Source organism: Ictidomys tridecemlineatus, unplaced genomic scaffold (genome assembly GCF_052094955.1).
Source record: "Ictidomys tridecemlineatus isolate mIctTri1 unplaced genomic scaffold, mIctTri1.hap1 Scaffold_39, whole genome shotgun sequence".
NCBI classification, from domain to species: Eukaryota; Metazoa; Chordata; class Mammalia; order Rodentia; family Sciuridae; genus Ictidomys; species Ictidomys tridecemlineatus.
Window position 1 is genome coordinate 543281 of NW_027522555.1, and position 12686 is coordinate 555966.

At 37.6% G+C, this 12686-nt stretch overlaps 1 pseudogene; it reads left to right on the forward strand.

Moving 5' to 3' along the window:
* Positions 1–12686, forward strand: part of LOC101961809 (single-minded homolog 1-like) — a 95706-nt pseudogene that overhangs the window by 80017 nt on the left and 3003 nt on the right.

Sequence of the window (12686 nt, forward strand, 5' to 3'; positions counted from 1 at the left end):
CTTCCATTATTGTTGAGAGCAATTCTGGAGACTCAACTTTTGCTTCAAAGCATCCCAAGGAGGTCTCATTCTGAAAGCAGATCTCTCAATGAACACAAGAGAAATTTTGATCCATACCATTTCTTCCAGTTTATTTCCAATGAATGGCAGAATGTTTCATTCAGCTGGTGGGATTATAAGTTATTTTTATTGTCTTTGCTTCTTCTCTTCTACAGCAAGCATGCATTTGTTTTTATGATAAGGAAAAAAACATAACAGATCAAAATCTGAGTCTGAAGCTTTGTCTATTTATGTGTTCAGACATGCGTGGCAAGGTTTAGAAAACGGATGGGAAAAATAGCAAAGTGTAATCATCAGAGAGAAATGATATTTCTGAGAATAATATAGTGGATATCATACCAAACTTGTTCTGGGCTCCAGATGTACAGGCTGTGATCAACTGAAACGGAGTGACTTCCCTAAATGAGTAGGAGGCACTACTCTCTGATCTCTCAAACAGAACCTGCAGAGATCACACACAGCCTGGGCACCTCAAGGGCTATAATATAGCACTGACATTTGGTGGGCAAGTTGGGTAGAGGAAGTGTCTGTGGTACCTGGTAAAAACCATGCAAGGAGGGTAAGGAAATATCAGATAATAGATGATAGATCTTACTAACATTTTTTATAAAGATGACATGGCCCCTGAGAACAGTGAATACAGAATTTTTTCAGATCCTATGTGGTTCTTCCATAGTTTCTTAGAAAAACGTGGCAGACTTCACATTACAGAGGCCTGGAGGTGTTGATTCTGAAGACAGGTCCAAGAATCAGCACAGTTAATTGGATTGATCACTAGAATACGAGGATGCCATCTTTGTTACAAAAGTGAAAAGACTGGGGAAAGTTAGGATTAAGTATCTTAGAAAAAAATTCTACTATGTTCCTAGCACTGAAATATATATAGTGATTCAAAAGCTGATTCAGCCCATTCTTTAATTTTAAAATCTCATACTCTAGAAAGATGTCTGAATGTGTAGTCCTGTGTAATACCTTTATATACCATTATAGAATACATGAGATTGATTTCAAATAATTGAGACCTGGATGGCACTTTCAGAACCACTCCTGGCACAGTTGCTCAATACATATACATGAATTAATGGGTGACAGTTGCACTGTTGAATAATAAGTGTCAGGTACGTGTTGGTACTAAATAGTGAAATATTCCTGAAGACCAAACAAATAGGCTGACCTATTTTGAAGCTGTAATCTGGATGAAGTAATTATGAAATGCTTTGTGTAAGTGATATCTATATATTTTTCTCAGTAGAGAGAATAGTCTGATGTAGTCCCTGATATGCTCATAAATATATGAAATGCTGTAGGAGAGATGGTAACAAATTCTCAGAGTCAAGATAAGAAGTTAAATGGTAGAAAGAAGGAGAGAAATAAATACTTCATGAAAACTGTGGCACCCAATCCTTCCTGGACAGAAAACCTTGGCAGGGTCCTTCAGTGACATGGGTGACGAGAATGTAAATAATGCCAAAATGCAGTGAGTGGGTTGCAGAAAGTCTTTGATCTGCTTCTTGATTGCAACGGGTTTTTTCTTCACCTAATGAGACCCTGTGGATTATCAGCACGGCCTGATGCTTTCCAAAGCCCGAGCATCCCCATCCATAGCCTCAAGGAATGGTTCTTAAAAAGATGCTTAGTTGAGTTGTGAATTTCTTTCATGCAGGTTTCTGAAGTCCTGGCAGGTAATTCAATCAAATTCCACTCTCCACCTGTCCCATTTTCCCCTCACCCTTGCCCTACCTGCCAAGAGAGAAACATAAATGGAAACCAGAACTAACTGAAAACCATTTGGAGTATTACATTCCCATCCCAGATTGTTTCTTCCTAAACCCCTGGGGTTTGAGTTGCTTTGGGTCAACGCCAGTCCAGTTTATCTGAGGAAGCTGTGGACTGCAGCTGTTTTACAGGTTTCTAGCCTGAAAGACCTCAAGGTAGATGCAATGTGACTCCTTCCCCCTGGCTCAGGGGAAGAAATCACGTGGAATTGTGTTATCCTAATAAAGTCCTTGCTTAGACTCCCTTCTACTCCTGATTAACCACTGCAAAGCACCCACAGAGAGAATGTGAGGTCACATACCGAATGACATACATAGATTGCTTCTAGAAAGGATGAGTACTGGGCTAAAAGTAACAAGCAACTAGCAGGGAGTGAAAGAAGCAAACTTTTTGTAAAGTGCACCTTGAATCATGCACGTATTCACTCAACAAATATTCGTTGAATACTTATTGAATACAATTAGCCTCTGGAATGTTTCTTATTCCAGAGACAGGGATAGGCAATAAGGCGAGAAAGATCTTGGCTCTAGACATTTTGAGTTCATCGTCTACAGTTCTAATAAAATGTTAAGTTATTAGAGGGCAATATGTTGAACAAGAATTCACAGAAGGCAGTGACTGACTCATCCTATGGGTGTTGGGAGGTTTCTCATAATATTTGACCTGAAGGCTAAACAGGCATGAATGTGTCATGGCAAGGGGAAAAGAAGGAAGTGCTTATGGAAAGTTCTAGAATCTGAAAGCAGCATGTAGTTCTAATTCAGGGATTCAAAATCAGTCATAAGCGAATGGGATATTGTCAGTTGCAGGAATACAGATGAGCCCCGAGGACAGTAAGGGAAGTCAGTCAGGCATTAGAAAGACCAATACCACACCGCATGTTCTCATCGCATGCAGAAGCCGAAGAAGCTGATCTCCTAGAATCAGAGAACAGAATAGTTCTGGGAAAGGGAGGCTGAGAAAGGGAAGGGGAGAGGACAGTTTATGGGTACATGGGTGCTGCTGCATGGGAGGAATGGTTTCCAGTGTTCTGTGGAACCATAGGGTAACTGTGGCTAAGAAATTTTGTATGTGGAACAACAATGCATTTCAAAATGTGGCATTATACACAATGGAATTTTACTCAGCACTAAAAAAGAACAAGATCATGGCATTTGCAGGTAAATGGATGGCATTAGAGGAGATTATGCTAAGTGAAGTTAGCCAATCTCAAAAAAGCAAATGCCGAATGTTTTCTCTGATATAAGGGGGTAACCCAAAGTGGGGTAGGGAGGAAGAGCATAGGTGAAAGATTACCTCTAGATAGGGAAGAGGGGTGGGAGGGGAAGGGAGAGAGAAGGGGAATAGTGAGGATGGTGGTAGGTGATGGTCATCATTATACAAAATACATGTATGTATGAAGATGTGAATTTGGTGTCAACATACCTTATATACAAACAGAGATATGATAAATTGTGGTATAAATATGTATTAAGAATTGTAATGCAAAAAAAGGAGAGTACATGTATAATGGCATAATTTGGCATGAACATACTTTATATACACAGTTACAAAAAAATTGTGCTGTAAATGGATAATAATGAATGTAATGCATTCCACTATTGTCATGTATGTAAGAAATAAATAAATAAATAAATAAATAAATAAATAAATAAAAATAACCGGGACAGAGGAATTGGACTGTACCTAATGCAAAGAAACAATACATGTTGGAGGAGATAATACTCTGATCTGATCACTACACATTAACACGTATACTAAAATGCCATGCCGTACCGTGAATATATAAAATTAATATGTATAAATTTAAAATAAACATTAAAAATCATCTTTTTGTACTCTGAGGATGGATTTTGTGCTATCGAGTCAGAAATGATGAGGCCATGCTCTGCTGTATCCTGTAGGTGGTGGTGGTGTGGGGGGAGGGGCACGGATGCATATCAAGGTGGGAAGAGGCACAATAGTGAGTGTGGCAAGAGAACACAGCACAGGGAAAGGCTGAATGTCTACAGTTCTGTGTACTCTGTTGCTTGCTGTTTTTAAAACTTTATGAAATCCACTTACCTTACGAATGCCAGCTTAGCTCTCTCTGGGTGAGACTAGCACAAGCACAATACTGTCCTCATAAAGTATTATCTTGAGAAAAAGAAAAGACAGTTAATGCAAAATCACTCAGTATCTTTTGAAATGCTGTACTAGGGGTGGGGTGATTAACAATGCTATCCTAGGAAACCGTCGACATAATGTTTCTCCAGATTTCAGATTAGAGAAAGGCTTGCTTTTCTCTAAAGTGGAGATTGACACATCTGTATTTATATCCTCTCTTAATGTGCCAGGACTTTGGAAACCATTGGTGATTCATGATTTCATCACTGGAGAGTTGTTGGTTTGGACCATTTTAAGTGCCCAACTCAGTAGCATTTAGTCCATTCACAGTGTTGTGCAACCATCATTTGTCTCAAGTTCGAAAACATTTCCATCATATCCAAAGAATAAACCATACATATTGCACAGTCTTTGGCAATCACTAACTTGTTGACTCTATTGATTTGCCTATTTAGACATTTTTATAAATGTAATTTAATACAAACATATGTATATAATATTCCATTGTATATTCATTTATTGGCAGGAATTTGAGTTTTCTCCTTTTTGTTAGTAATGAACTGGATGCATGTACAGGTATTTATTTGCATACTTTTTCAATTCTTTGGGGGCACTTATCTAGGGATCAATTGCTGAGTCATATGGTAAGCCTGTGTTTAACTTTTTGAGAAATTGCCAAATTGTTTTCCAAAATGGCTACACAGTTATATATTCTCATTAGTAATGAACCAAAATTTTAATTTCTTCTTGTTCTCTCTCAAGATTTATTATTTCAAGCTTTTATAAATAGTCATCTTAGTGAGCACGAAATAGTTTCTCATTGTAGCTTTTATTTGCATTTCCCTAATGACCTAAATGTTTGACATTATTTCATATGATATTAGTCATTTTTATATCTTCTTTGGAAAAATGATTCAGTCCTTTGCCCAGTTTTTAATTATCTGGGTTTTTTTGGCTTTTAGATATTGAGTTGTAGGAATTCTTCATATATTTGGAATACTAGACCTTTATCTGATATATGATTTATAAGTGTTTTCTCTTATTGGTTGTCTTTACACATCAAAATGGACTTTGATGCACAAAATTTTTTAATATTTATGAAGTCTAGTCTATCTATTTTTTCTACCTTTGTTGTTCATGCTTTTAGTGTCATAGCTAAGAATCCATTGTCAAGATTATAAGGGTTTATCTTGATGTATTTTTCTAAGTGTTTCAGAAATTCAGCTCTTACATTTAAGACTGAACCATTTTGACTTGCATTTTATGGGTGATGTGAGATAGGAGTCCAGCTGTATTCTTTGCATGCAAACAAGCAGTTATCCCTGCTATATTTTTGCAGAGACTATTTTTCCCCCATCAAATGACCCTGACACCCTTGTTGAAAATCAGTGGAGCACAGATGTGTGGATTTGTTTCTAGGCTTTCCATCCTATTCCATTGATCTATATATTTATCCTCTTGACAGTATCAGAATATTTTGACCATGGCCTACCACCTTTATGGTAATGTGGGTTAGGGGCTGGGGTGTCTGGTCATGTCTCTTGCCACGGAGCCTTGCCATATGGCTTGTTTGGGCCAATAGATGTGAGCAGAAGGATATAAGCAGACTTCTAAAATGGGCTTGTTCCCGGGGCTTTATTCTCTTGGTGCCTCTACTATCATCATGAGGCCATGGCCAAGGTAGCTTGCTGGAAGGAGAGACGCTTGAAGCAAAGCCAAGTCACCTGTTTGCTTAGCAAAGACCATCCTAGATCAGATCTCCAGGTAGACAATCCTCAGACGGAGAAGGAAGCCCATTCATAATTAACAAAGTGCCTAGGTCACAGATTATTAGTCCCAAATCTTATGAAATTTTGTGGTTACTTTTTACACAGAAGAAGTTCACTAATATACCATTTGAAGCTTCTTTGTCAAGCTCAGAAATATTTTGGGCTTTCATGGGCTGAGTAGTTTCAGGTGTCCAGCCAAAGAAACCTTCTTTGGCTTCTTTCAGATTTGGAAAACAGAATAGTATAGAGATAAAAAGAATAGGGCTTTTTTTAAGTTATCATTAGAATATGCCTTGTTATCAGAAAAAGGTGCATGTGAATTCTAATTTTGCCAAATGTAAACTCAACCACTGGAGAAAGTAGCTCTTAATTCTCCCTTTGTATTTCTGCAAAATGTGGACCAAATATTTGTTTTAAGAGATTACTGTGAGTGCTAAATAAATGCATGTAAGGTTTTTAGCAGGAGGCTTGATAAATGGGAAGCACTTTTGTTAATAATATCGTGGTTGATTTTTTTCTTATTCTAAGGAAAAGAATATCTCCAGAGGGGAAGGTTGCAGACGCCTATCTTACAACAATAGCCTGGCAGACTTTCCAAAGATGAAAACCCCCACACTGGAGCATTGTAAAGGACCCACACAGTGAAAATCAATGCAGGAAAAGGGTAACAAAAGGAGATCTAACTTCAGAAGTAAAGCAAAAAAGACACAGGATGATAGTCTCTCTAGGACTCTGTTTCATCAAATTGAGAGCCACACTTTTGGGCACCATGGTGCCATCAGGCCTTTGACCTTGACCACAGTCACTCCTGCTTCTCTTCAAGGATAAGGGAAGTGGAAAAGATGAAATGTCCCACACAAGATGGCTTAACATGTAAAACTACCTTGATTTTCATTTTAAAACCTGAAGGACCAGAGACAAACTATTTTCTTTTCCCAAACTCTACTTCATGTTCTTCATATTAAAGCTCAGAACAAAGTTTTTTTTGCTGCTCCTAAGAGAAACCCCAAAAGGGGGTACAGAGGTTAATACCAGAAACACTTTCGACAAATGGTTGTTGAATTAAATTTCTGCCAGGTTTGTGGACAGAAGGAGGCAAACTAAAAAGAGACCTTGGGATAGTGAGAATGTAAAATTCCACTCAGAAATTAGTTCAGAAGCTTCTTGTATCTTTGAACATACCTACCTACCTACCTTAGGATCTCGATATTCTACTCTTGGCAATTTACCTAAGATCAATAAAAACTTTTGTTTACCCAAACACTTGTACAAAACTCTTTGTTGATTATTTCCAACTAGAAACAACCCAAATGTCTATCAGTTTGATGAGTAGATAAATAAAACATGGTACATCCATACAATGGACTATTACTCGACAGTAAAAAAGAATAAAATAGAAGACACAATCAATATCATGAAAAACTCTCAAATTCATTATTCTAAGTGAAAGAACCTGAACTCAACACACTAAATACTTAATGATTCCATTTAGATGATACTCTGAAAAAGGTGAAACTACGTGAGCAGTCAGATCAATGGTTGCCAGAGTTAGAGGACAGGGAAAAAAAAGTTAATGTCATAGTCAACGTCTCACCACTCTGACCAAAAGATGGGACAAAAACAATTTTAGAGAAGAAAATGGTTTATTTGATGCTCATGGTTTCAGAGGCCTCTGTTCATGGACATTGCTCTGGGCTGGAGGTGAGGCAGAAGATCTTGGGAGAAGGGCATGGAGTGGAAAGCAGATCAGGATGTGGCAATCAGGAAGTGGAGAGAGCACTCCACTCTCCAGGCATGACCCCAGTGACCCACCTCTACCAGCTATGCCCGCCTTGTTTCTAGTGACCACCATGTTAGTTAATATCAATGAATTAATGCGCTGACTTGGTCCAGGCTTTCATAACCCAGTCATTTCATCTTCAGACTTTCTTGCCTTGTCTCACACATGAGCTTTTGGAGGTTAAACTCATATACAAACATAATGTTCCTTAATCATAGGAAACAGGAAATGGTAGCACTATGTCATCCTCCATTGTTCACGTTTTATGTGAACCATTTTTTAATTGATTTTACCACACTTCAAGAGGGTCTTCAGTAAGCCCAAAGAACCTGATAAAAGAAGGGATCCGTGAACAATGGCCTTCATTCTTCATTCTTTGTTGTTCATTATTGTTTACCCATTCATAAATGGCCTAATTGGTTTAAATATTTAAAAAATGTGGCATATTTACACAATGGAATTTTACTCAGCAATAAAAGAGAATAAAATCATGGCATTTGCAGGTAAATGGACGGCAATGGAGAAAACAATGCTAAATGAAGTTAGCCAATCCCCCAAAACCAAATGCCTAATGTTTTCTCTGATATAAGGAGGATGACTCATAGTGGGATGAGGGCGCGGGAACATGGGAGGAATAGATGATTTCTAGTTGGGCAGAGGGGTGGGAGGGAAAGGGAGGGAGCAGGGGATGAGCAAGGATGGTGGAATGTTATGGACATCATTATCCAAAGTGCACATATGAAGACATGAATTGGTGTCAACATTATTTATGTACAAACAGAGATGAAAAATTGGGCTGCATATGTGTAATAAGAATTGTAATTCATTCCATTGTCATGTATTTTTTAAAACATCAATAAAAAATAAAAAATTAAGGCAATAAAACTCAAGTACCCAAAGCATCACCACAATGAAGAGAGTACATGCTAACTAGTGAAGCAGTTATAGAGTATATTGCTCAATGAGCGGATGTGGAATTAGTTGACTCATACCAATCATTTCAATTATTATCATATAATTTTATATTATATCATATTACATCCACATCCTATTTTATTATAGTATATCATTCCAGGATGGACCTTTTCTCATAAAGTTTCAAAATTACAAAGACTATAAACTTTTCATTTCAATAAAACAAGGATATCCCACCTTAAGCAGAAGTTAGGATCTAAAGTACATATATGCTCAAGATTGGACCTGGGATATCCCTCAAAGGCCCACATTAAAGGCTTGGTGTTATTGAATCCATTGGGGTACTGTTGGGAGATGGTGGAAACTTTCAGAAGTGAGGACTCCTGGGAGATCTTTATGTTACTAAGGGTGTGTCCTCAAATGGCATTATGAGACCATGGTCTCTTTCTTTTGTTTCCAGCTAGGAGGTGAAAACTTCATCTACCATGGGCTCCTACCTTGATGAACTGACCTGCTATGGGACCAAAACCAATGGTCCAACAACACATGGACTGGAACCTCCATAACTGTAAAACAAAATAAACCTTTCCTCTTTATAAGTGGATTATCTCAGATATATTGTTGCAGTAATGGAAAGCTGACTGACACAGTAGACCACACAAATTGCCCTGAACTTTCTATAGGATGTTACCATGATGATGACCAACATTTAGCTCTGAAAATCTCAAGACAGTTATTTTCCTCCTACTGAACTGAAACAGATTATCCTTTCTTCAGTAGCATGTCGTCTGTGAAAGGAGTCACAGTACATAACATTTCCCTCCTTTGCACATTATGTTCACCTGTACAGTGGTGAGATGATCACAAAGAAGGAAATTGGAGATGCATCTCTCTCTCTCCTTACATTTTCTCCAAGATACTGTTCTTGGGATGGATTGTGGATGGAATCACCTCCACTACCAACACTGTAGTTTCTTTTCTTCTTTCTCCTTTTTATTTGTATGTGTAATTGGATTTGTACAAGTTAAAGCTAACCACGAGGTGACTCCATAGTAAATGATGAGGTTTAAACAAACTTCTCAGAGAATGACCACTAATTAACAATTCACAGGACAATGATAAAGGGAGCCATTTTGTCTGCTATCCATAGTCCAGAGATAATCCCTGAGATGGTGTTAGTTAACATTAATGAATTCAGTTCTAACTAAATGAAACCTCCTTTGACTTCTCTCTCATTTTCTCTGATGGATCTTCTTTCAATTTTCCTCTTTCTTTCTTTGCCTAAATTTCTACCAATTCTCCCTAATTCTTTTATTCTGAATTTTTTTCCTCCTTATCTCCCTTCCATATTGATCTTATAAGAAATATCAACCCAAAATTAACATTGTAACATTCCAGCTCCTGTTTTTTAAATCCTAATCTTCTATTAAGAATTTTTTTTTGAAAATTCCCAATTGTTCTGGAAAGACAACAATTAAAGTTAGTTTTCTAGAGTCAGAGATAACACACACACACACACACACACACACATACACACACACACAAATACACACATACACCCCACTATTTTATTGACCCAATCTTGCTCTTGACACAATTTAATTATCTAGTGCAACAAACCAGATATCTTTCATGCCTGGGCACTTTAATGGAGCTTTGTCATGAGGGATTTAATTAAGGTAGGGGATTCAAAAACAAACTTAGAAGTTGGACAATCTCTTTCCTGAGCAGTAAGCATAAAAAAAATTTATTACTGAAGATGGACATTCCTAAATGAGGTTTATTACTTCATTTCTAAGTGGGCTAAACCTTATTTCTGATGGTGATGCAGCTTTTTTCGTTATTTTATCTAGTTAGGTTTTTGCCAGGAAGAGCATTGGGGGATCAATTTTATTTTCTAAGCATTCAATTATCTATATACATGCAGAAAACACATTTTAAAAGCTAGAAACAAAATCTTAAGTATCATTCCATTGGATATTTTCTATATGTATTTAAAATACAAAATTTAAATCTCCAAGTACCTACGTGAGAAATTCAATGGTTGGCTCAAATCACACAGCTGTTTAGAGGTAGCAAAAGGCATTGGAACTCAAGTCTTCTCTCTCAAAACATGTCATTCTTGGAGCCAGGTGTGCTGCTTAGTGGTTGAGTGTTTGAATGCCATGAGTGAGGCCCTGGACTCGATCCCCAGAACCACAAAGAAACAAAGCCAACAAAGAAATAAAAAACTGAATTAGGCAACTTTCTGTTGCTACGACAAAACACCTGAGAAAAGTTTGAAGGAGTAAAGATTGATTGTGGCTCATGGTTTCAGTTCATCACCTGTTGGCTTCAATGCTTTCAGACCTATGGAAGGCTGCACTTTATGGTGGGTAAATATGGGTATTATGTGCATATATACTCATGTATATGTGTGTGTATACATACATAATGTAATGTTCATTCCTCAACAACTAGACTAGTCCTTACATCTTGTTCCCTGATATACTATTGATTAGGCACTAAGATTGAGATTGACACTGAGATCAGCTATGGACTGAGCAGGTCTTACAGGTTTTGTTTTGAAGATTTCAATCATGAATCTCTAATTCCTTTGGGAAGCAGACTTAGGAAGCCAGGTTTCTTTCTTTCTTTCTAATATTTTTTTTATCAAGTAAGTGATTGCACATATGAGTTATGACAGGATCTATTAGCTTTCTTCCAATATTTGTTTCATTCTCTTTTTTCAGAGAAGTAGACTTTCTAATAAAATAAATGGCTTCCAAAATACATTACGTTTCTCAGATTAGCTTGGTATGAGGTACGTCACTGTGGCCAAATTCTGACCAATGGGAAAAAATGTCAGGTGGTGGTTTCTGAGGTCCTTCTTTAGGAGAAAACTGCTAAGTCATTTTGTCCATTTCCCCCCATCCTACTGTTGCTTAGATGTTGTTTGGAACGTGAGGCCACGACCCAGGAATCCTGGAGCAGTGAAGGACAGGCAGCCTGGCTCTCTGAGTGCCTTGGAAGCAGAGAGAGCTACCATGCCACCTCTGGGTTCTCATGGGAAAAGAATAAAACTTTCTGTCTTGTTCCAACCATGGTTTTGTTGAATTTACACATTTGTTCCATCTCCAATCATAAATAACACTGTACTCCCATTTGGAGTAGAATAAGGTGTTTAGTGTAATATGTATTTGAAAGATTTTTTTTGTTAGATGTTTACAGTATAAGTGGACTAAAAGACTCCGCTTATGATTGGACAGAGAAGAAATTAATTTGCAGAGGCACTAATAATCAAGAATGCATAAAGCCAAGGCTCTTATTTAGTTTTACCTAATAGAATTCTAAAGGTATTATATAAGTGGGTTTTATTTTCCTTCAAGAAAGACACTTAATATTGGTATCTTAGATTGTGCCAAGATTAGTATTTTTGCTACCTAGACCAAGGAAGCTAAAGAATGCAATAATTTATACTTATATAGTGGGTTTAAGATCAAAAGCCCACGTGCTGTCTGATGTTTCAGAGTACTGTCTCTGACTCAAGGATGATTTGGATTTCAATATTTTCTCCATTGCTGTGTAACATTTGCTAAATTATTTAATTTCTCTCAGTTGTAATTTCCTTCTTGGTAAAACAGAGATAATAACTACCACAAGGCCTGTTTTATGTGTTTTTAATGAGCATTCAAGGAGTCAATATACAATCTTGGTACATAGCATTTCCTTAGATGAGCAGCTCCCTGTCTGTTTTCCATCACAGCCTATTTGGAGATGCCCCTGTTTCTGTCACTTCACCTCTGGTGGATCTCTCCGGTATCACAGTACCATTTAGATGTAAGAGTCATTCGGCTACACAGGCCTCGTGCTGGGGTGGCAGAACCCTGTTGGGTCTTAGCCTTTTGCTTTAAGGCTGTCTTAGGAACACCAAGAGGTCATTCTCTGGGATGCATATGCCTACAAACCTATCTGATACTTTGGTTCCTACCATGTCCTTCAGCCACTCTCACTGAAGCCTCTCAATTATCCTCATGACTGGAGGCTCCCAATAATTTTCCTCCATGCCTCGTCCTGCCCTCTAGCCAAAAATATCATTTTATAATTTCAAAGAAAAAAATTGGGAATAATATAATTGTTTTTATTCTCTTAAATATCTTGATCAAAATTCCTTTCTATTCCTTTAAGAACAAGCTTGTTTTGAAGTCCTAGCATTATGAGGAACCTCCTATATGTTGACATGCTTCTCCCCTGTTCTTCTTTGAGGATACACACATAATGATATGTCTACTGGGAAGTGG